A 22,341-nucleotide genomic window follows, 5' to 3' on the forward strand; every position below is an offset into this window, starting at 1 on the left:
CTGCTTGGACTCCGAGATTTCTCCCTTCACCTGCGGCTGCCTCCTGCCCCCATGACTACAGTGTGGTGAGCACTTTTTGGCACAAATTATGCCTCCCTGCAAATACATCTTAGAGTTTTTTTTTTTTTTTTAAGGAAAAAGCCATCTGTTGATTTATTTATCATATGGTATAAATTCTCAAGCTGAAATTCCAGGTCTCTGTCCTATGAAAAACAAAACAAAAGCAAAAACACTTTTTTTTTTTTGGTCTTTGGGGGAGAAAAGCAGTGAGGCACTGGCAGTTTAATAAAGGGTAGGACCCCTAGGCTAAAGCAGTGAATGGGAAAGCTAGGGGGAAGACCATGCCCCAGGGAGCAGAAGCCCAGGCGTAAGAGGCACAAGTCCTGGGTTCGAATCCCCTACCGGCCTCAAATTAGCCACGGGACTCCAAGTGCCACTTGACTTCCCTGAATCCCTCTGAACCTCCCTGAATCTCAACGTCCTAATCTGTAGAAGAGGGGAACGAATTTTTCACTCACAGGCTCATGTCAAGAATCAAATGAGATCATATAAACCGTAAAGTACTATCCACTTGTTAGTAATTTGGGGAGTGGAGGGACCTCCCAGCACCCTGAAATCACATCGTGTGGGCTACCCAAGTGTGAGGCCATCCCGTGCCTGTGTGTTTCCAGTGCCCCCATATCACTCTCCTGTCTCAAACACCTAGAGGCTGACATCCAAATAACAATATTAAAGTGACTCAGATTTATTATTTTTTTGAAATGGAGTCTCACTCACTCTGTCGCCCAGGCTGGAGTGCAGTGGCGCGATCTCAGCTCACTGCAACCACTGCCTCCCAGGTTCAAGTGATTCTCGTGCCTCAGCCTCCCAAATAGCTGAGATTACAGGTAGTGCACCACCAGGCATGGCTTTTTTTTTTTTTTTTTTTTTGAGACAGAGTCTTGCTCTGTCACCCAGGCTGGAGTGCAGTGGCACCATCTCGGCTCACTGCAACCGCCTCCTGGATTCAAGTGATTCTCTCCTGTCTTAGCCTCCCTAGTAGCCAGGATTACGGGTGCATGCCATCATGCTTGGCTAATTTTTATGTTTTTAGTAGACACGGGGTTTCCCCCTGTTGGCCAGGCTGGTCTCAAACTCCTGACCTCAGGTGACCACCTGCCTCGGCCTCCCAAAGTGTTGGGATTACAGGCATGAGCCACCACACCCAGCCTAATTATTTGTATTTTTAGTAGAGACAGGGTTTTTCTATGTTGCCCAGGCTGGTCTTGAACTTCTGGCTTCAAATGATCTGCCCGCCTCAGCCTCCCAAAGTGCTGGGATTATAGGAGTGAGCCATCACGCCCAGCTGACTTCGATTTTTTATTGGGACTGACCTTCTAATTTGTCCAGAATGGATCAATATTTGTGTATCCAGAAAGCCAGGTAGTCCCAAGTGTTCTCTGCACATTGTGGGCCCAGTAGGAGGCAGGGCTTATCCCACTGGAAGGTGGTAGTCTCAGGAGCCTTAGTAGTGGAGTCTCCGTGACATGGGGTCCAGGTGTCGATCTCTGTTGTCATTGGGCAGCCCAGGGCACACTGGTTGCATCTGTTCCCCGGGCATAGGGTGCTCGTGGTCTAAGGCTATGACCAGTGTGCCCTGGGCTGCCCAATGGCGACAGAGAGATGCCCTCTGCCCAGCTCCTAATTTTGCACTCAGGGCTGTGTGCCAAGGTGCCCACACTCTGCAGCTCCCGCTGGGATCCACGGGGGCCTATGCAGGCCATGCTCAGGGCCAGGACTGATGATAGTTTCCAGGTGGCTCCACCCTTCAGTTTTGGGTGCTTCTAAAACTCTTCTTGAAGAATGACTCAGTACTCACCCTTAATAAAATTTATAGGCTGAAATGATCCCTCTGCCTGCTCCACCTGCTCCAAACTCTGATAAAACAGAAACTAGGGTGGGATCTCACATATGGTATCTTCACTTTGTAGCTGGTGGGTTTTTTAAAATGTGGAGGAGAAGGTGGGAGGCAAGACCAGAACTGAGAAATGACTCTTGCTTTTAGTTAGAGGGAGGGTGGCTGTGGGAAGTGTATTTCAACGCCATAAAAGTACCCTGTGAGGTTGCAAATTCTAAGTAATTCGATATGCATAACCCCAGCCTCAGCTGTGTGAGCTCCTCCCTTCTCTGTTCCCCATCACTCCCCCTTTTCCTGGTCCCAGAGTGTGAACCACATTGGTGTAGACATGGGGAAAGTAAAGTGGATTTTTGAGGAAGGGGGATCAGGCAGTGTAGCCCAACAGACTGGAAAATACAGACTCAGTCTCACCTCCCCTCTCACTGTGACCCTTTTTGTTAACAGTAGAGGGCTGACTTTGTCTGCCTTGCTCAGGGAAACCGCCCCACTTTTAATTAAATTTCTCCCTGTAGACGCTGTCTGGGAAGCTGAATGTCATCTTCCCTGGGCTTACCCGCCAGGCTCCTCTCATCCACATCTTCCAGCCTCTAGCCACATGGACCCCTCCGGAAAGCATGTGTGTGTGTGGGGTGTGTGTGAACATTTTTCATGCTTGATGTGAGCCGGAAGAAAAATGAGCTTCTCTATTTGATAAGTGTGGACCTGCCCACAGCACTAAATTTGGTTCTGCCGTCACCGGCGCCATGAAGCAGCAGCCTGGTTTAGAGGCTTGCCTTCGGTTTCAAATAATTTCTCCAGGCTCATGTTACATATGACCCATTCACAGAGGCTGGAGGGCATGGCTTCTCCAGTCCTTAGCACTAAAGACGTGTCTTTTGGCTCCCGCACAACTAGCACAGGCGGTGGAACCAGATGGGGGATGCTCTGAGGTTGCAGAGACAGGAAGGCAAGTGGGGGAGAGCTTAGGCCTGCACAGAAGCATGATCTAGCTCCCTCCCCAGCTGTGAAATCTCTGAGCCTCAGTTTGCTTCTCTGCAAAATGAGGATAATAATCCCCACCTCGTTGGGACTGAGGATTAACGAGGCAATGGTTTTAGTAGAATAATCCACTGCTGCTATTATTATCAGCATCTTCGTATAGCAAAACTCATTTGGACCAATGGGGAGTGTGTTAAGTTGGTCTGAAGTAGGGCAAAGGAACGATTATAGAATGTTTTAAAGGAAATGTGTTTTTTATCATTTCCAAGTATATAGAGTACTGGAACTGAGTGCTAGGAGGTGGAGAACTGAATTGATTTAAATAAGGAGAGCTCACTTGACATCGGCCTGTTTGATTTCTCAGCATCCAACTGTGTTAATAAAGAGGGTTTTGAGCTATCTATGTGCCCAGCTCTGTGACTGGAGAAGGAAAGTCACGTAAGACACAGTCCTTGCCCACATAGGACGTGCAACCTGTGGGCAGATGAGTCCTACACAGGAAGCGGTGGCAAGAAGGAAACTGTGAGGCACTGGGGAGCGCGGCGCTGCCACAGGTGAGAGGAAACGCGTAGCCTCTGGACCTTGAGTGCCAAGGCTGGGGAAAGCTTCAGGGAGGATGAACACTGAGGAAGGTCAGAGTGATTTAAATAGGGGGTGGGGCAGGGAGAGAGGGGCAAGGCTGCCATGGGTGAGCAAGGGGCAGAAAGAGCACAGCGTCTATGAAGGAGCCACAGGGCAGGCTGGCAGGAAGCGGGAGGTGGGACTGGGCAGGGAGGTGGGCCAAGGTGTGGGGACCCGGGCAGGCAGCTCGAGGCCAGCTTGGCTTAGCAGGCGATGCCCATGGCAGGACCACACTTGGAGAGGGCCAGGGCAGGTGACAGGGTTGCTCTGGGAAGAATTTGGCAATGGCATGCAAAACGGATTGGATATGAATTTTGGAATTGAAACAGGGAACAACTCATTATTGTTTCCATAAGGATCCGAGGGTGAGATGGTAAGGCCTAAAATCATTTTATCACTGGTGAGAGTGTGACTGGAAAGAGAGGGGCAAACTGAGGAAATGCCTGGAAGAAACTGGCGGGTCTGTTCCAGGATGCGGAGGGAGAAGAGCTTAAGGCTCCATGGCTTGCCACATTCGGGACTGGAAGATGGCAAATTCTAGTGACCGAAGTGCACAGACCAGGTGGTAATGGGGGCAGCATTTTACTAAAACGCAAGGCTATGGGGCCTCCGGACACCCAGGACTGGCACTCAAACCTGGCCATGCTGGAGAAAAGATGGGCCATTGTCAGGGTGGGGGTTATGCATACACCCTGAAATACCTCCCACCATCCACGCTCTGGAGAAACCCTCCATTCACAGGGTGAAGGCAAACTGACTTCAGCCCCACTCTGGCTCAATTCAAATTCCAGGTGCAAGCAGTTCAATTAACAAGCCTGCCCCGTGCCTTTGCCACCAAACAGTTGTCAGAATATTACACCATCCAAGTCAACGCCTGGCTTTAATTTAATCACTCATGCCTTAATCGATTCCTGTCACATGCTAAACGCTGTGAGTGGTGGGGAGAAGCTGCTCCTGGGCATAATTAGAATATGAGATTCTGTACCAAGTCCCTGTCGGGTTGGGAAGAAACTGAAAACTCCAGAAAAAACAGAAAAGCTCCCAGGAAATTCCATCCAAGGGTCGTGACTTGAGCCCAGAAGGAAGTCCCAGCCCTTCCCCAGGGAAGTCAGCACTGGCAGGGGCTGGAAATCACTTGAGGTCATGCTCAAGGCACCCCCACCCACTGTCATGCACCCTGGTTTGGGTCTCCTTCCTTCCAAAGAAGGGGACAGACAAGATCAGTGCAGGCTGGGCTGTGGCCACCCATGCATCCCTCCTGGGCACGGACCCTGCTGGCTCAGCCCTCACCCCTAGGAACCAGCTGCACCGTCTGACTGGCGCTAAGGGAGCCAGGTGGCAGCAGCTATACTATTCAGGTCAGGCTAAAGTCAGCCCACCAAAGACTTCAGATCAGCACCTGACTGCGGCTCCCGGGAGGCATCCCCCAGCCCTGCAGCACTTCTGAGAAGCTCAAAGGAATTCTCTTAAGTTGTTTTATTTCAGTTCTATGACTATGCAAAGAGAAGAGAGACCACATTATCGTCCATTCTGAGGGGGAAGACAGCATAATCTCCATTTCTCAGATGGAAATATGGGGGCATGGGAAATCTTAATCTTGGCCAAAAATCTCTTAGTTGACAAATGAATTCAGGGCTTGGCAACCCTAAGCAGCCAGTGATAACAGGGGCCCACAAAATGAGGGAGTGGCTCGCTTCTGGAATTCAGTCTTGCTGGTAACAAATGATAAGATCTTTTTAAAAGTCTTTTTATTTTTATTTTTTTAACTTGGCCCAGATTGTCAACTTCTAACATGAATCCTACTGATTAAAAATTTTTTCTTGCATTTCTCATCAGCCATCAAACATTGGTTCATGATTATTTATAGCACTTTAGTGACATTGAAAGGGATTTATTTCAATTTATTCAGTCTTTATTAACACTCCACAGGGAACAGAGTGCAGCCACTGCTGGCCTTTTCTCAGGCATAGCTGAGATGCTAAGAAGGGAGGAACTTCACCACTAAAGGAAGAACTGAACCAGGTGGAGAGAAGCCCAGGAGGCAAGTTATCCCTATAGGATTATCCAGGAAAAATATTAAATAGGTTTTAATAAGGTTCAGGTGAGTTTATGAATGATCACTCCATTATTCAAGCGGATTTAGGGATGTTCTGCAAAATCCTCCGTTTCTAAGCTGGCCTCATGGAGACCAGCAGCAGAGGCAGAGGCTGAGCCGCTGCACTGGGGATTGGGGCCAGCGTGGAATTTCCCCTGCTCATAGGGAAAAGACAAGACAGAAAACGGATGGTGGGAGGGCTGGCGACTCTTCCAAACGGCTATTCCTGATGTTTCCTGGCAATGAGCAGCTATGAAAGGGACAGGTTCACATGCGACTACACCATGACTTTTGCTGTGCCCCGATGTAACAGGAGGTTATAGACAACAGTTTTATTTGCATATATAACCTTTACTTGGCTTATTAACATATTGCTGATTTAAATTCTGATACATTGTCAAAGTAGAAAGCTGTTCAGGTTTTCAGAAAGCCCAGTATAAAAAATGCAGGCATGCAACAAATAGGTAGTGAATATTCACATTTAAATACATGTAAATATAAATAGAATTAAAAAAAAAAAAGTTTAGAGACAGGGCCTTGCTGTGTTACCCAGGCTGGAGTGCTGTGGGACAATCATAGCTCACTGTAGCCTTGAACTCCTGGGCTCAAGTGATCCTCCTGCTTCAGCCTCCCAAGTAGCTAGGGCTACAGACGCATGCCATCATGCCCAGCTAATTTTTACAGTTTTCTTTTGTAGAGACAGGGTCTTGCTTTGTTGCCCAGGCCAGTCTCAGACTTCTGGCTTCAAGTGATCCTCCCACAGTGCTGGGATTACAAGTGTGAGCCACTGAGCCTGGCCTCATTTATATATATATATAAAACCAAAGAGATTCTTTTTTTTTTTTTTTTTGAGATGAAGTCTAGCTCTGTCGCCCAGGCTGGAGTGCAGTGGCGCGATCTCGGCTCACTGCAAGCTCCACCTCCCGGGTTCATGCCATTCCCCTGCCTCAGCCTCTCGAGTAGCTGGGACTACAGGCGCCCGCCACCACGCCCGGCTAATTTTTTGTATTTTTAGTAGAGATGGGGTTTCACCGTGTTAGCCAGGATGGTCTCGATCTCCTAACCTCATGATCCGCCTGCCTCGGCCTCCCAAAGTGCTGGGATTACAGGCGTGAGCCACTGCGCCCAGACTGCCTGATGTTGCCCTGATTAATTACCCAAGAAGTCTCTTTTTGAGGGACAGGCCATGGGAGGGGGATGAGATAAGACAATAGTTTGGTGCCACTGTTCAATTAAGAACAACTGGAAACAGGTACCATTGAAATGACCTGCAAATCAATGGCAGAACTGGATCCGATCCAGGACAACTCTGTTGACACATGATTTAGAATGCTGGCTCCAATTCAGGAGGAGGAGCTGTCCTTTACCCTGGGGGAGGAGCACCGTCCCACAGTTCCATGAATTGGTCCTTCCCAGCACCTCGTTCTTGGCATTCTGTGACGTCTGTAGAGCACATGACAAGCAATTACGAAGCCAGGGGTCTTCTAAGATCCTTGCTATCCCAGGGAGGAGGACACAAGCATGAAAGTGCATCCCTGGACTTTTTGTGGTAAAACTGCAGACTTAGATCCCAAGACAACATCACCAGCCTTCTCAGTAAAACAGAAAACTGGGCCATAGGCTGGAAGGAAAACCAGCAGCTGGGACCAGGGATAATTATGTCCCTGTTCTCTTTGATGCCTGGATTTAGCAGTAGGGTGGACGGGGCCAAAGGAGAGGAATGAATGAAACGTTATTATCAATGGCTTCAGATTTAATTCTCACTTGCTGATTTAAAACTGTTTTTAGTGTTTGACATTGATCTAAGACTCTTTCCTCAGGGGAGTTAATATAGCAAAGGGAATTTAAACTTATTTTCAGTCTGATGGGGAGGATTTTGTAGTGCCCTCTTAAGTTGGGATTCTATGTGAATGACTTCAAAGTGCTGTGCTAGTCCTGGCAGACAGACATAAGATGGGCAGGGAGAACGCCCACCTTTTACTTATTTAAAAGTTTCCCCAGTAGGTGTTCTTCTGATACCCTGTAAGAGTAAGACATGAAGGTCTGTAAACATGCAAGGCCGGGGTCCACACAGCCTGATCTGCAGTCAGGACTGCCTCTTATCACAGCCAAGCACTTACTAAAGGTCATCTGTGCCCATTCAAAATCTTCTATGTACACCAGACTTGCTATAATAATCACATACCCTAAATAAGGTGCAAGCTGGCCAGGCGCGGTGGCTCACGCCTGTAATCCCAGCACTTTGGGAGGCCGAGGTGGGTGGATCACTTGGGTCAGAAGTTTGGGACCAGCCTGGCCAACATGGCGAAACCCCATCTCTACAAAAATACAAAAATCAGTCGAGCATTATAGTGTATACCTGTAGTCCCAGCTACGGTGGAGGCTGAGGCAGAACTGCTTGAACCCAGGAGGTGGAGGTTGCAGTGAGCCAAGGTCGCGCCATTGCACTTGAGCCTGGGCGATAGAGCGAGACTCCGTCTCAAAAAAAGATAAAAAAATAAGGTGCAAGCTGATGGAGTACAAGTGCAGAGGGAAAAATAAACTCTTCAAATCATTCAATGATTTTAAGAAAATTAAGTTGAATGTTTTGGAAAGACTTCATAAAGGTGAGTAATATTTACTATCAAATGGGATGGTAAAGACCATGAAGAAAAAAAAAAAAAGTAAAATCCCTGAAGGATTCTGCATTCAGATGACTCCACAATGTAAACCCAAAATCCAAACTGAAATCGGAGGACCCAGACAGTGCATTATTAATGCGGCATAGGCAAAACAGACAAGAAATTTCAACTGGCTGATCCAGACACCAAGAGAAGACCTGAGCCCTGTGTCAAAAGATGGGTGAACGAATTCACATTTATATAGTTTTGGTTAAAGTAAAATCTTGGAAATCTATGTGTATCATTTAAATGATTTTCTGATATAATGACTTTTTAAAACTGATATATTGTTACTCAGTCTTGATTTAAGGATAAGAAGGCTTCTTAAGCCTAATTTATTAATTCATAAATGACTACACTTACTGGATACATGGAATTCCTAAGATTCAGTACACCACAAGTTTGCTTTATTTAACCCTTTTCTACTCTACTCTCAACCAACCACCCTGAAATCTGTTTGCCAGTTTACCAACGTCAGCACTCTGTTGAATTACTTCATTTGTAAAATCTCTTCTTTACCTCCTTCGCCCTCCCTGACTGCCATTACTTTCTTGATCAGCCCTCACTTTTTATTCAACGAGTAAACTGGAAAGATCTCTGAACCCGATGTACTAAGCCAGGTCACCCTGCCTGGGATGGCTGGAGGGAGGGCAGGTCGGTTTGGGCTGGTGGAGAGCATGCAGTTTATTCCTGGCACGGAGTGGATTTCAGGAAGATGAGGCACGGACAGCAGATGACAGATCTCCACTTGGCTGTGGCAGGAGTTCTGTGTGTACATTTAAACATGGGTGTGTGCAATTTTCAGAGGATCCACTTCTGCCCAAACGGTTTGGTGCAGGGGAGCTGGGCAGTTGCTGACTTTTCCTATCTTGAGCCCTACTCAGTGTAACAATTTATCTGTACAACTGATTGCATCACCAGGACCTTTAGACCCCTCTGCTCATTCAGCCAATCACAAGCACATATCCACAGGACACCGCCAATGATGCCATTTACTGAGCAGTTACTATGTGCTTGGCCCTAGTGAGTACCGGGTTAGCTTGTCTGAACCCCATGGCAACCCGTGAGACAGGTACCATCATACTCCAAGTTATGGATGAAAAAAAACTCTCCAAGCAGCTAAACAACATGGCTTAGGTCTCACAGTGAGCAGGGAGTTGGGGACTTATGCCCAGGAGGCCTGATCAGAGCCTACCTCCTTAACCATTAGGCCAAACTGCCTCCACATGCAGAACACTGCCCTGCACTGGGGACCTGGGGGAGGGGTAACAGTGTCTGCCCTTGAGCTGCTCCCAAACCCTCCTTGAATAGCCTTGGCACAAAATGCATTTCTTGGGGACTTGCTGACATGGTGTTTGGATTTCTGTCGGGTCTCTGATTGGGCTCAGCATGGAGCCCGATGAAATATGAAAAAAGCAAAGAAAATTAAGGGAATATACCTGGAAGTTGTTCGAGTTCGTATTTTGCTGAAGCCCATTCTATCTGCATGCTTACAGAAAGTTTCCTAACCGGAGAACCCAGAAAGCTCAAAACCTGTCCTGGGCCAGCCTCAAATTCCTCCTCACACTCAGCTGGGAGCCATATGGGCAGGCAGGGAACCTGGCAGAGGTGGCAGGAGCATTGCACCTGGAGACAGGAAAGGAATTCTTGGACAGCAACCTCTTTGGCAAGGCAACAGGGGCCAGACAGAAGATTCTCAGGTAGCCCCAAGGCACCACAGTATAATGGAATATTTATTGCAAAGCCTGGGCCCCAGGAAGTGAGAAAAGCCTCCCGGGCCCATCTTTGCCAAAGGATTCTTACATGAGGACTTGCCTATGCCCACCCAACTCAACCCACACCCACAATCTCAGAGCTGGCCTCATCAGTGGGCATCAACACTTTCACCTTGCTGAGGTACAGAACCTAAGCTGGGGATCTGATGTCCCTAAACTTCAGAGACTTGACCTTGGCCACACTGAATCTACATCTTGATCCCCCAGTATTGATTTCCAGCCTTCCCTGGGTCAATCAAACCAGCTGCCCCATCATATGGCAGAGCAGTCCAGAAACCCTGGATTAGGGAGAAGAGGTTTAAGGACCTTAGGAAGAGATATTTGCTCTTTGTTTTATAAACAGAGCACCAGTGTAGAGTGAAATGCCTCGCTCTCTGTGTCAGGGCCAGATAACAAATTGAGAGCTTTAACTCCACATCTCCCTAACCTTATTCTGGGTCATGCTCCAATTACAGACTTTTGTAAAAAGTCATTTGTGAGACAGTGGTTTTGGAATCAATATTCTACTGGGTCAATGTTATAGATCATATTTGGGTTCCCAGACTAGTCCACAATGGCCAAGTAAACCCACATGTGGCTGAGAGGGGAGAGAACTAGTGTCAGGCACCCAGCTCCACCGCCCACTGGCTCTGTGACTTTTAGCAAGTTACTAACCCTCTCTGTGCTTCAGTTTCCCCATCACGGAGATAATAACAGCACCTGCTACACAGGGGAAGTGTTGTGAGGATTAAATGAGATAATCTTAGCAAGCACTTAGAATAGGGCCTCCTAAAAGACACTCAATGAATGTAATTAAGATAGCGGTGCCGGTGTCAACCCCAGCAGTGGTGACATTGGGGCTGGGTCATATTTTGATGTAGGAGACTGTCCTGTGCCTTGTAGGATGTTTAACAGCATTCCTGGCCTCTACCCACGAGATGTCAGTAGCACCCTCCCCGAGTTGTGAAAACAAAAACATCTCTCTAGACATCTCAGTGGCCCCCAGTTGAGAACCACGGTTTTACAGGAAAACAGCTGAGAGTCCCTGCTGGAACACAAGGACTCCTCTCCCTGCTGCAGCCCAGCTGGTAAGGCTGGGGTCTCCTCTTCCCATCACCTGCTGAGGTGCCCCCCAAACGCCAGCTCCATGTCACTAGTGGAAGCACCTAACTCCTGGGCATGGCAAGTTAGGAGTGGCCAGGGGGGTGTTTCTGGGAGTGTGAGGGGGCTTTGGGGGTCTCTGAACACAGTGATGAGGAAAGTGGTGGTGGAGGAAGGAGCAGAGTCAAACGCAGTTTCCCACCCGCTTCCCACTGTATTTCCCCATTTATCCTTCATGGATAAAATCCATTTGGTATGGACCGAATACCTCTTGTATGTCTAGCACTGTATTAGGCCCCTACGGCTGTTTTTATTTGTTTTTGAGTGATTCTTTTTCAAAGAGGGAGTAAGGAAGATGCTAAATAAATACATCAATAGAAGGTAAGGTCTAGTTGGAAAATTATCACATGTCCAATTGGAAAAATAACACGTGTTCGTACATATAGCCACAGAGCTACTGAAACCACACATATAAATGCTGAGGGAAAGTGGAATAAAACAGTTTCTTTAAATTTTCAACAAATGGACTGTAACAACGGATGTTAAAAAGGCAGAAGGAAAACCACAATCTTATCCCATCTCCAGGCTGGCACTGACCTCCAAGGGCATGAGGGTCAAAGGGCACGTTTAATAGAAAGGCCACTTTTTCCAACCGGAATAAATCTAACCTTTCCTCAATCAAACCGATTCTAAGTTTTCCAGCAATTTATGGGCAGTATCCATTTCTTTTGTTCCTGTCGGAGGAGCAATGCCTGATATTAGAAACCACTTAAAAGTCACGCCCTTCCAGCAGGAACAGTCATGGACTGTCACTCATCCAAAAACCAGCAAAGCCAACAAGCCCCTTCCCCAAATCGTCCAAAGGTGAACCCAAGAGCCAAGCCAGGTTATTGCTATATAAACGTCTGCTAGAGAAGCAAACTTGGCCAAGGAATGTATGAGCTTCAAGAGTCACTCCGGACCTGCGTAGCAGGGGGTGGGGGCAGGGGATACACTTATCTGTTTATCCATTAATTTGTTTATGTAGAGGGAGGATTTGGAGATGGAAAATAAACAATTCTTATACAGTAAATATAAGCAGCCATCACAAAACACAAAATGACACCCCAGAATCAACCGCGGTAGGAAAGACATTTCCCTGTCTCCTGTAGGATGGGTCAGTTAAGGGGGCGAGGGGGATCAGACAAAACTCAGATTGGTCCTGCTGAGCCTGGAGCCTAAGCACGCAGAGGGGTGAGCTAGGCAGTCGCTGTCGGAGCCCCCATCATCCCTTCCAGCCTAGACCATTCTGAGACGGAGGTTTGGAGTTACAGGTGTGTGAGCGCCAGAGGGTGAGAGGGGTCACTCGCTCGGAATGTAAGAGCTCCCGCCTGCCGGGGATGGGGAGGAGTCGTCGATGGCCCCAGGATCCGTGCCCAGACATTTCCAGAGGCGCAGCGGCTGGTTCAGCACCTCACCGTCATCCGCGCAAAAGCTGCATCCCTCGAGGTCCTGGAGCGAAGCCATTTCCTTAAAGCCCGCGCAAAGCCAGGATAGTTTCCTACGAAGGACCGTCCGTCCCCCTGAGGTTCCTTCATTAACAGCGCCCCCGGCCTTGCCCACCGCAGCGGCCCCACCAAAGCGCCAACACATTTCAAAATGGAGCGAAATCGCAGAAGCGCGGAGTGCGCTTTGTTCCCGGCATTGGGCTAAATGCGCTCATCCCCACCGGGCTCCCTTTCCTCCAAAGGCAGGAGGTGACATCTCTGCTCGCGAGATGGCAATACGCAGCTGTGGCCGCGGGCTCCCCTTTTCCAGGGCCACCCCGAGACCCTCGCTCCATCTGGAAGGGGAACCCCGCGCCCAGCTCTGTTTGGGGGCGAGGGAGGAAAGAAGATGCTTGAATCGATCCCTGAGCTGCTCTGCAACCCCTCGCGGCGGGCCCAGCCATGCGAGGAGCCTCGCAGCACCCAGGCTCCAGCCCTCTACGCCACCGTCGAGGAGGGTCGGCCCGGGTGGGCAGCCAAGCCATTCCCCAGAAATTCAGATCAACCTGGGCAGCCCGCGTGGAGGATTCAGCTCCTCGATGCTCGTTCGTCTCAGAAGTGCGCCCCCCGCACCAGTTTTCAGCGATAGAATTAACCAGAAAACCGCGCGTACCAGGTTCATCACAGGAGGGCGAGGCTCGGATTTGTTGGCCAGGAGTTCCCCTTGCCGCCCCAGACTCGGTTTTGGGGGCGCGGTGAACTTGGACACGGGTGAAATTTATTTAAGATAAATAATATTAATCAGTACGGACATAATATTAATAAAAATACACCCAGGGCCGCCTATCTGCGTGTATGCGGCCTCCAGGGGCCAATCAGAAAGAGCCTCAGGTGCAGGGGTTGGGGGCTTCCTCCCGTGTCCTCCAGGAGGCCGACTGGGCGCGGCCCCCCCACCCCAGGGTCCCCAAGCTCCGCAGGGAAGGGGTGAGGCCAGCCCCAAGATCCCCTCTCCGGACGCCTGTGGGTCCCATGGCAATCCCCCCTCTGCGCCCCGTCCAGTGGGCTCAGAAAGATGGGTGTGGCCGCAGCACCAGTAACCTTATGCCCCCTCCTCACATTCTCCGGCCAGGCGAAGCAACAGGGCATAAAGCCGCAGAGGCCCCGCCAGGGCTCCCCACCCATGCCCGGATGGGTAGCCAGCGTCCCTCGCTGGGCAACCTGGTGTAGCGTGGCCCTCAGAACACTTGGGGTGTAAGGAGGGGCGAGATCCCTCTGCCGCCGCCCGCAGCGCGCACGGAGACTGGAATCCCATCCCTTCAGAAGCTTCCCGGCGCCGGCAGACTCCGAGACGAGGCTGCGCGCGGTCACGCCCGTTCCATGCGTGCCGGGGGTCGGGGGGTTGACTCGGGTTCATTGACCCCAGCAAGCCTCGAGATCCAACAATGGGCTCGGAAATGAGGAGCGAAAAAGGAAAGAGAGGCGCGTGGGCGTAGGGGAGAGGTTAGCTAAACACCCTCAGAATAAAAGCCAGAAACCAGGGCTGGGAGCGCAGATCACGTAACCTCTACAGACAAAGCAAAGAGCCCCCGAAGAAGGTGCTGGGCGAACGCCCCCAGTGCTCACGCCCGCAGCAGCAAAACGCCAAGATTTCAGCGCTGATTGTCCCCCTCCCTTTAATTCCAGGCCCCGCCCTGTCCTACGAAGCCCGGCCACCCGGTTTGGCATGGCACCGTAAAGACGTGACACGCCGAAAAAAGATGGCACCTCGCGTTCCGAGGGGGAAAAAAGGGGGGGTGGGGGCGGGAGTGGGAGGAGGCACAGCCTATCCTCCCCCCTCCTCGCCCACCAGGGTCCACACCCACTGCCGCAGTGAGGGGCGAGCCCTGCGCGCCAGCCCCGCGCCTCCGGCAGGGAGCGCACACGCCGGGCGCCCTGCGCCCCGAGCGCTGAGAAAGAAATCCGCCCCGAGATGCACCTGCAGCCCCGCGCCCATCCGTGCATGGCTGCGGCTGTGCCTGCCCGCGAGCAGGGACCAGCGGCCGCCGAGTCCGTCCACATCGCCAGGCCAGGTGAACCCTGCCTTTGCGACCGTGCACACTGGGATCCGCGCACTGTTCTCAGGCACGGCGCTGCTCGCGTCTCTGTGCCAGGCGTGCGCAGGGGGAAGGGCAACTAAAGTGACAGCGCGTGGACCCCTCCCCATCCCCTAGATTTCTCCCAGCCCCCAAATGTCCCCTACGGGTTTCTGAAGGAGGAAAAGGGGAGGGGGCCGGCCCCCGCCTAAAATCAGGGGCAGTGAAGGCCCTGTCGGAATCACTGCTCGGGAGGTGCAGGGAGGGGCGTGCAGGGAGTCATCTTTTCTAGAACCCGATCCACATCTTCCTTAGAGCTGATGGCGAACAGCGGCAGGGGCAGCGGATTTCAGATTCGGTTTCGGGGGTCGTTATCGGACCCCTCCACACACACACACACACACACACTCTCACACGCCCATTGCGGCAAAAGGCTGCGGTCGAGAGTGAAGGGCAGCCCCCTCCCCCAAGTCACCGCCGCCGCGCCCCACCCTGCCGGCACAGCCTCCACCTGGGGTCGGCGCGAAGCGGGTGGTGAAGACCCTCCAGCACACACACACGCGCGCACTCACGCGTGCGTGCATCCCTTGCTCAGGTCCCTTTCCAGGCCGCCCTGGCCCCAGTCCCCGAGCAGGGGAGGCAGGGAGGGGCCCTGCGGTGGCCCCGACCGATGCCCGGCGCACGAAGCCCCAGTCTGCGGAGGGGGAGGGCGAGGGGCGGCGGCGCAGGGGTGCACAGAGGCGGACGGCGAGGCAGATTTCGGAGCCGCGGCGCTTACCTGATAGTCGACAGAGGCGAGGACGGGAGAGGACAGCGGAGGAGGAGAAGGTGGCTGTGGTGGCGGCGGCAGAAGGTGGGCGGTGGCAGCGGCGCTGCTGTTGGTGCCGGAGCTGGTGGGTGGCGGTGACTGCGAGGGCGCGCGCCGGCGAAGAGGGCGCGTTCCCGAGGCCGGCGGGCGGCGCAGGCGCGAGCAGCGGGAGCGCGAGCCTCCCCAGGGGAGGGGGCGGGCAGCGCGGCCTCCACGGGAGCCTTCTCCTCCGGCCACCAGTGGGCGCGCGCGAGCGCCCTGCCGCTCGGCCGTCCGGCGCCTCCCGGCTGGTTCCTCTCGGCGCTGCCCTTTCCCGGTCCCCCTCCCGCTACGCCTCAGGCCGCGGCGCTGACCGCAGCGCGCACGCGCGTTCCGTGGCGCACGCGCTCTCTCCGCCTCCTGTAGTTGGAGCCTTTGTCTCGTTGGAGGGTTGGGTGTCATCCTTCGGGCCATGCGGGATCGGGGCAAGGCCAGTGGCTCCGCCGCTGGGTCCGCTGCCCTTTGCTTTCAGTCAGCCTGGGGCGGTGTTCTCTCCTAGAGAGGTCCAGAGCGGCCTTCCACGTGGCCGGCCCCCGAGTCCGTCCGCCCCGACCCTCCTAGTCCCGAAACCGCCCCACTGGCTAAGGTCTCTTTCCCCCCAGGCTGCTTCCTTTCTCCTTGCCTTTTTCCCACCTTTTTTGTTAATGACCAAGGTGAATCCTTTCCTTAACAAATCGGCTTAAAGCAAGCTAACTCAGTTACAATACAGTTGAACTGTACTTTAAAAAAAAAAACAAAAACATTTGAATCTATGATGTATCTGTTACGTTAGAAAAAAAATCTTAAATTAGACGAATTTCAAATAGTGCTTAACACATCGCAGAGCATTTGCAGTTATTTGTATCACATCTTTTGAAACACCTTTATGCTGTAAGTAGAGCTTGAAGTCTGAATGTTTAAGGGCCAGCTAGAGATTGTTCCCTGGAAGACGTACCTCAGCCTGAAACTGACCAGTGGTCCTCATTCTGCTGGTCACCCAGGCCCCAGGCTTTGGCCTTACCTTGGATTTTTCATTTCCCCAACATCAAGTTTAAGCCCTGGCAGTGGGAGGATTTCTATGTATTGGGTTTAGGGCAGCCATCTCCTCCTAGGGAGATGGGAAGTTGTCTTGAAGCTCCAATTTGCATAGCTCTTATATTCTTTTTAAAAAATCAACATATGTTATAGATTCATAGAAAAAGCAAGTAAAATGCTTTATTCACACAGTTTCTGGAACTGACCTTTTTCTTTTTCTTTTTAAATCCATATTAACTTTATTTTTAAACAGAGGGGCATATACCCAAAGAAGTAGGAGTGAGAACCACCATGGCGGCTTGCTCAAAGCCACCTGCCCTAGCCTTCTGACTACAGAATGTCTCATAAGCCAATGGCCTAGGGATGGAGTTGCCCCTTGACGGTGTACGCCTTAGAAAAGTCAGTGGAATTGACCTTTTTTTGGAGACAAGGTCTTGCTCAGGCTGGAGTGCAGTGGCACAATTTTAGCTCACGGCAAGCTTGAACTCCTGGGGCTCAAGCAATCTTCCCACGTCAGCCTTCTGAGTTGCTGGGACTACAGGTGGGCACCACCACACTTGGGTAACTTTTTTTCTTTTTTTTTTTTAGAGAGGAGGTCTTGCAGTGTTGCCCAGGCTGCTTTCTAACTCCTGGGCTCAAGTGATTCTCCCACCTCAGCCTCCCAAAGCGTTGGGATTACAGGCATGAGCCACTGCACTCAGCCTGGAATTGACTTTTTGTTGTTGTTGTTCTAACTGCCACCATCCTAGTTCAAGACCTTTATCTTGGTTCTGGACATGTAGGGACCTTAGTGATCTCCTTGCTCTCCAGTTTCTCCCTATATCAGCCCACCCTGCAACCCCTAGTTAGATCAGTATTCAGAAGTGATCATTTTATTTATTTATTTTTGTTTTTTGTGTTTGTTTGTTTTGTTTTTTTGAGGTGGAGTTTCGCTCTGTTGCCCAGGCTGGAGTGCAGTGGCATGATCTCGGCTCACTGCAACCTCTGTTTCCCGGGTTCAAGCGATTTTCCTGTCTCAGCCTCCCAGCTACTGGGATTACAGGCATGTGCCACTACTCCCGGCTAATTTTTGTATTTTTAGTAGGACGGGATTTCACCATGTTGGCCAGGCTGGTCTCAAACTCCTGACCTCAGGTGACCCAAGCTCCTCAGCCTCCCACAGTGCTGGGATTACAGATGTGAGCAACCACGCCTGGCCCAGATCATTTTAATTATGGCAATCTCTTGCTCAAAAATATGTAAAAGCTTCTAGCTGCCTCCTAAATGAAGTTCAACCCCTTCGTTTAGCTTTCAAGTGTCCCCCCAATACCCTGACCCCCCCTCATGTGAGTCCCTGTTCTCTCGTTTTCTTTCCCACCTAGTCTGTAGCCAGCTGAAGTGGCTTGACTAGAACTCTTTTCCACCTCTGTAATTCTGAGGTTTTCCTTTGCCTACAAAGGTCCTTGTTCTTTCTTCACCCACTAGTAGTCTACCTAACCTTCAAACCCTAGCTCAAATTTTACCGAAGCCTTCCGTAATCACCCCAACTGGAAGGGACATTTCCAGTCTCTAGAAGGAGTTCAGCAAAGTTACTCTTCTTCTCTCTGAAAGTGGGAAGGGGGTGGAGTCAATATCCGTCTTGCAGCATTGAAATGTGGTTATTGTCCCCAATAGTGTCCCCTTTTTTTGGTGTGGGGATTATACATACTTGTCCATTACCATTTACATGATGTAGACATTCCAAGCAGGCGCTTCAAGAGGCATTGCAAGGTTCTACCACTTTTACTCTTCCTTCCCGCCACCAGAATGGCGTGGCTCCAGAGAGCTGTTCCTTCAGCTTAGATCTCAGGAGGGAAAAACTCGAGGAAGTACATGTCACATGAGCAGGAAATAAACATTTGGGGCTGGGCGCAGTGGCTCATGCCTGTAATGCCAGCACTTTGGGAGGCTGACGTGGGTGGATCGCTTGAGGTCAGGAGTTCAAGGCCAGCCTGAGCAACATGGTGAAATCCCATCTCTACTAAAATCACGAAAATTAACCAGACGTGGTGGCGCATGCCTGTGTTCCCAGCTACTCGAGAGGCTGAGGCAGGAGAATCGCTTGAACCTGGGAGGCAGAGGTTGCAGTGAGCCGAGATTGCACCACTGCACTCCAGCCTGGGTGACAGAGCAAGACTTGGTGTCAAAAAAAAAAAAAAAAGAAAAGAAATAAACATTTGTTGTGCAAGTCACCGAGATTTGAGGAGTTGTTACCACAGCAAAAGCTGATTGATATAGGAATTAAATGAGGTATGTGTGTGTGTGTGTATAAAGTTCCTTACACAAAGTCTGACAAATAGGCATTAAACTATCATACTATTATAAATACTATACTATTATACTATTATAAATACTAGTTATTTCATTATCATCTTTGTAATAATGCTTTTTCTACACATTATTTTATTTCTATACATAAAATAAACTGTAGCAGTCAAATCAACACTCCTCTACATTCAAGTTTCACATTTTTCCCCCTCTAAGATAACAGTATAATTGAGAACTGACAGGGACCTAATGACACTGTGGTCCCCTCACACTGAATGGTCATATTTGCCTAAATTGAAATAATGAATGCTAGAAACAATCTTAAGTAGATCTGTCATTTTAACTATATGTGATGTTGAGTTGAATGTTCATTCCAGATAATTTAGTCAATGTAGGTAACTAATGGCTCACACTAATTCAGGCCAAGGAAATGCATTCCCTCTCTTTCTTCCTGTCCCTTTCTCTTGCTGAAAGAGAAATCTCATGGCCGCGTATGTTACACAAACATGCCCACTTATGTAGGACCGCAGAAGGCAGAATAGCAGAGAAGAAAGAAAACTGGAGAGTTGGGTCCTGATCCTAGCCATCTTGTATGACCTTAGACAAATTCATTACCTTCTCTGGGTTTTCGGTTCCTTTATTTAATGGTGTTCCAGATGGGGTTAGGACTGAGACCAATATATCTGTAGAATCTGGAGGCTCTGCCACTAAATCTATTCACAGAGCAAGCTAAACCGTTGTAATAAATAGACCCCAAAACATAATGGTTCAAACCAACTCTTTGAGACGTCTTGGGTGAGTGATCCAGGTTGGTAGCCAGCCTTCTCCGTGGAAGGTTTGGGACTCAAGCTCCTTCCATTTGCAGCCTACATCACCCCTGAGGGACTTGTTGTTTGCTTGCTTGAGGCATGGTCATCATTTAGAGTCTCCAGTTGGGAGGAAGAGAAGGAGCTTATGGAGGAAACACACTGGCTCTCTTAGAGGCTGGAAGTGGCATCTGATCATGTTCCACTGTTAGAACTTAGTCACGTGACCATCCCTAAGCGCAAGGGATACCAATGTATGTAGGAGAGTTGTGGGCCCAGGAAGAAGAGGAGAAAGGATTTGGGTGGAACCTAGCCTCTGCCATATATACTTTTTATGTGGGGGTGGGGGGGGTGTGTGGTAAAAAGAACCTGGGAAAAGAACCTGAACTTGTCTATCATGAGATTCAGACATATGTCTGAATAGGCTATGATTTGGGAGGAGGGGAGAGAGTTAGAGAACTAGAAGAGAAGGATAAAAACCAGATTTTCAATTAAATGCATGAGAGAGAAGTCATCATTGGATACTTCTGTGTCAGAGAGTATTTAACCTTTTTTATATTGTGGCACCCTATGGCAATATGATAAAAGCCCTGTCTCAGAAGAATATTTTTAAATGCATAAAATAAGATCTATAAGATTATAAAGGAAACTCTTATGTACAGTTATCAAAATATTTAAATGTCTGTGATATGGTATGTGATGGACATGGAGATGGAGGTGTGCTGCCCAGATTCCCCTATAGGGAAGGACTTGTTCCAGCCACTGGGAGTGCTGTTGGCAGACAGGCTTCAGCCCTCTGTCCCTTCAGGGATTGTCTCGGCTGCAAGAGTCACCTTGTTGCAGGGAGACCACGTTGAGTGACTGACAGAGGTGGGGGTATAAAGACCCAGTCATGTTGGCCCCACACTGGGAAAGTCTGATGGCCCTTTTTAACTCCAGAGCTCCCCATGCCAGCCAGGCAGTTGTTGGGTTGAATCACAACTCAACTTCCTCCTCTGCTCAGTCCTCCTTCCTTCCCCACTTCCTCTGGTATTGATTGTGCATTCTAATAAACATTCTGGGCTGGGTGTGGTGGCTCACACCTGTAATCCCAGCACTTTGGGAGGCAGAGGCAGGTGGATCACTTGAGGTCAGGAGTGTGGGAGCAGCCTAGCCAACATGGTAAAACCCCGTTTCTACTGAAAACACAAATATTAGCTGGGTGTGGTGGCCCACACTTGTAGTCCCAGCTACTCAGGAGGCTGAGGCAGGGGAATCACTTAAACCCGGGAGGTGGAGGTTGCAGGGAGCTGAGATCATGCCATTGCACTTCAACCTGGGCAACAGAGTGAGACTCCATCTCAAAAAAGCCCAAACACACACACACAACAACAACAACAACAAAAACAAAACAACATTCTGTATCCTGAACTCTCTGCCTCTTGGAGAACTCAACCCAGAATAGTTGGTTGTTAGGAGTGGTCTAGGAAAGCAGATGGTAAGGTGAATTTTAGAGCTGGATCACTTGCTCCCTGGCTGTCAGCGAGGACCTTATCACTTGTAGTAGTTGGAGCACAGATAGTCCCTGACACAAAGTGGCAGTCAGTCCAATTGTTAAAGTGATAAATTGAGATGCTATGCTGGTGGAATAAAGTGCACTAGCCAGTGTGATATATCAGATGTTTGAGAAACATATGGAAAATAGTAGCTGAGGACAGCATAACTGGGTGACTACTGAACTTAGGTTCAACTGAATAATCATGCTCCAAAGAAGGTTAAGCTTCTATATGGTTTGGCTGTATCCCCACCCAAATCTCATCTTGAGTTGGAGTTCCCATAATCCCCACATGTCATAGGAGAGACCTGGTGGGAGGTAATGGAATCATGGGGGCAGTTACCTCCATGGTGTTCTTGTGAGAGTGAGTTCTCAAGAGATCTGGTGGTTTTGTAAGGGGCTTACCCCCCTTTGCTCTTCCTGTCACCATGTGAGAAAGGATGGTTTGCTTTCTCTTCTGCCATGATTGTAAGTTTCCTAACACTTCCGCAGACATGCTGAACTGTGAGTCAATTAAACCTTTTTCCTTTATAAATTACCCAGTTTTCGGTATGTCTTTATTAGCAGCATGAGAAAGGACGAATGCAGCTTCCGAGCAAGGTAGGCCTACTATATCAAGGTCGGAGCCCTTGTTGGGAAAGGATGGGACCCTGACATGTGAAACAGGGACATCTGAGTTGATGCCCCTGAAAATCTTGGATTTCCAGATTCTCTTGAATGCTCTGAGCCTGCAGAAATGCCCTTCCCTGGCTCCTACTCGAAAATGCCAAGGCTTTTTCCCACAGTCAACAAGGAACCCACCTCCGCTCCTGGCCATGAAATGTAAACTAGGATTAAGTCACAGTATAACTCAGGGACATGATGGGCCTAATAAAGGAGAAAAGGGATTATACCCCAAAGTAGCTGCAAGACCTAACCAGCATACACCAGCAAGAAGCTGGGAAGGATATGTGGGACTGAATGCTGAGGGTGCTTGATCAAGGTGGCCAGAACATGAGATTGGATAAGGGAGACTGTGTTGACTTGGGAGCATTCTATCCCATAATGCACAATTTAACATCCTGGCAAAGGCTCCCAGAGATTCTATGAACTCACTCTTAGAAGCATGAAAAAAATAAAGGCCCACTGGGTGCGGTGGCTCACGTCTGTAATCCCAGCACTTTGGGAGGCTAAGGCAGGTGGATCACCTGAAGTCAGGAGTTTGAGACCA

General features: G+C 49.8%; 1 protein-coding gene across 8 annotated transcripts in view; it reads right to left on the reverse strand.

The window, feature by feature from the left end:
- Positions 1–15,802, reverse strand: part of MAPT (microtubule associated protein tau) — a 131,813-nt gene extending 116,011 nt beyond the window's left edge. For 4 of the 8 annotated variants that reach the window (XM_054458844.2, XM_054458842.2, XM_063656805.1 and 1 more), the window contains exon 1: positions 15,423–15,732. The gene's annotated coding sequence lies outside the window, so the exon portion shown is untranslated. Of the gene's footprint in view, positions 1–15,422 lie in introns of all 8 variants that reach the window. The other 4 variants (XM_054458846.2, XM_054458847.2, XM_054458848.2 and 1 more) reach the window with 3 other exon arrangements.
- Between the last annotated feature and the right edge of the window lie 6,539 nt (positions 15,803–22,341).

This window comes from Pongo pygmaeus, chromosome 19, assembly GCF_028885625.2.
Source record: "Pongo pygmaeus isolate AG05252 chromosome 19, NHGRI_mPonPyg2-v2.0_pri, whole genome shotgun sequence".
Classification (NCBI taxonomy): domain Eukaryota; kingdom Metazoa; phylum Chordata; class Mammalia; order Primates; family Hominidae; genus Pongo; species Pongo pygmaeus.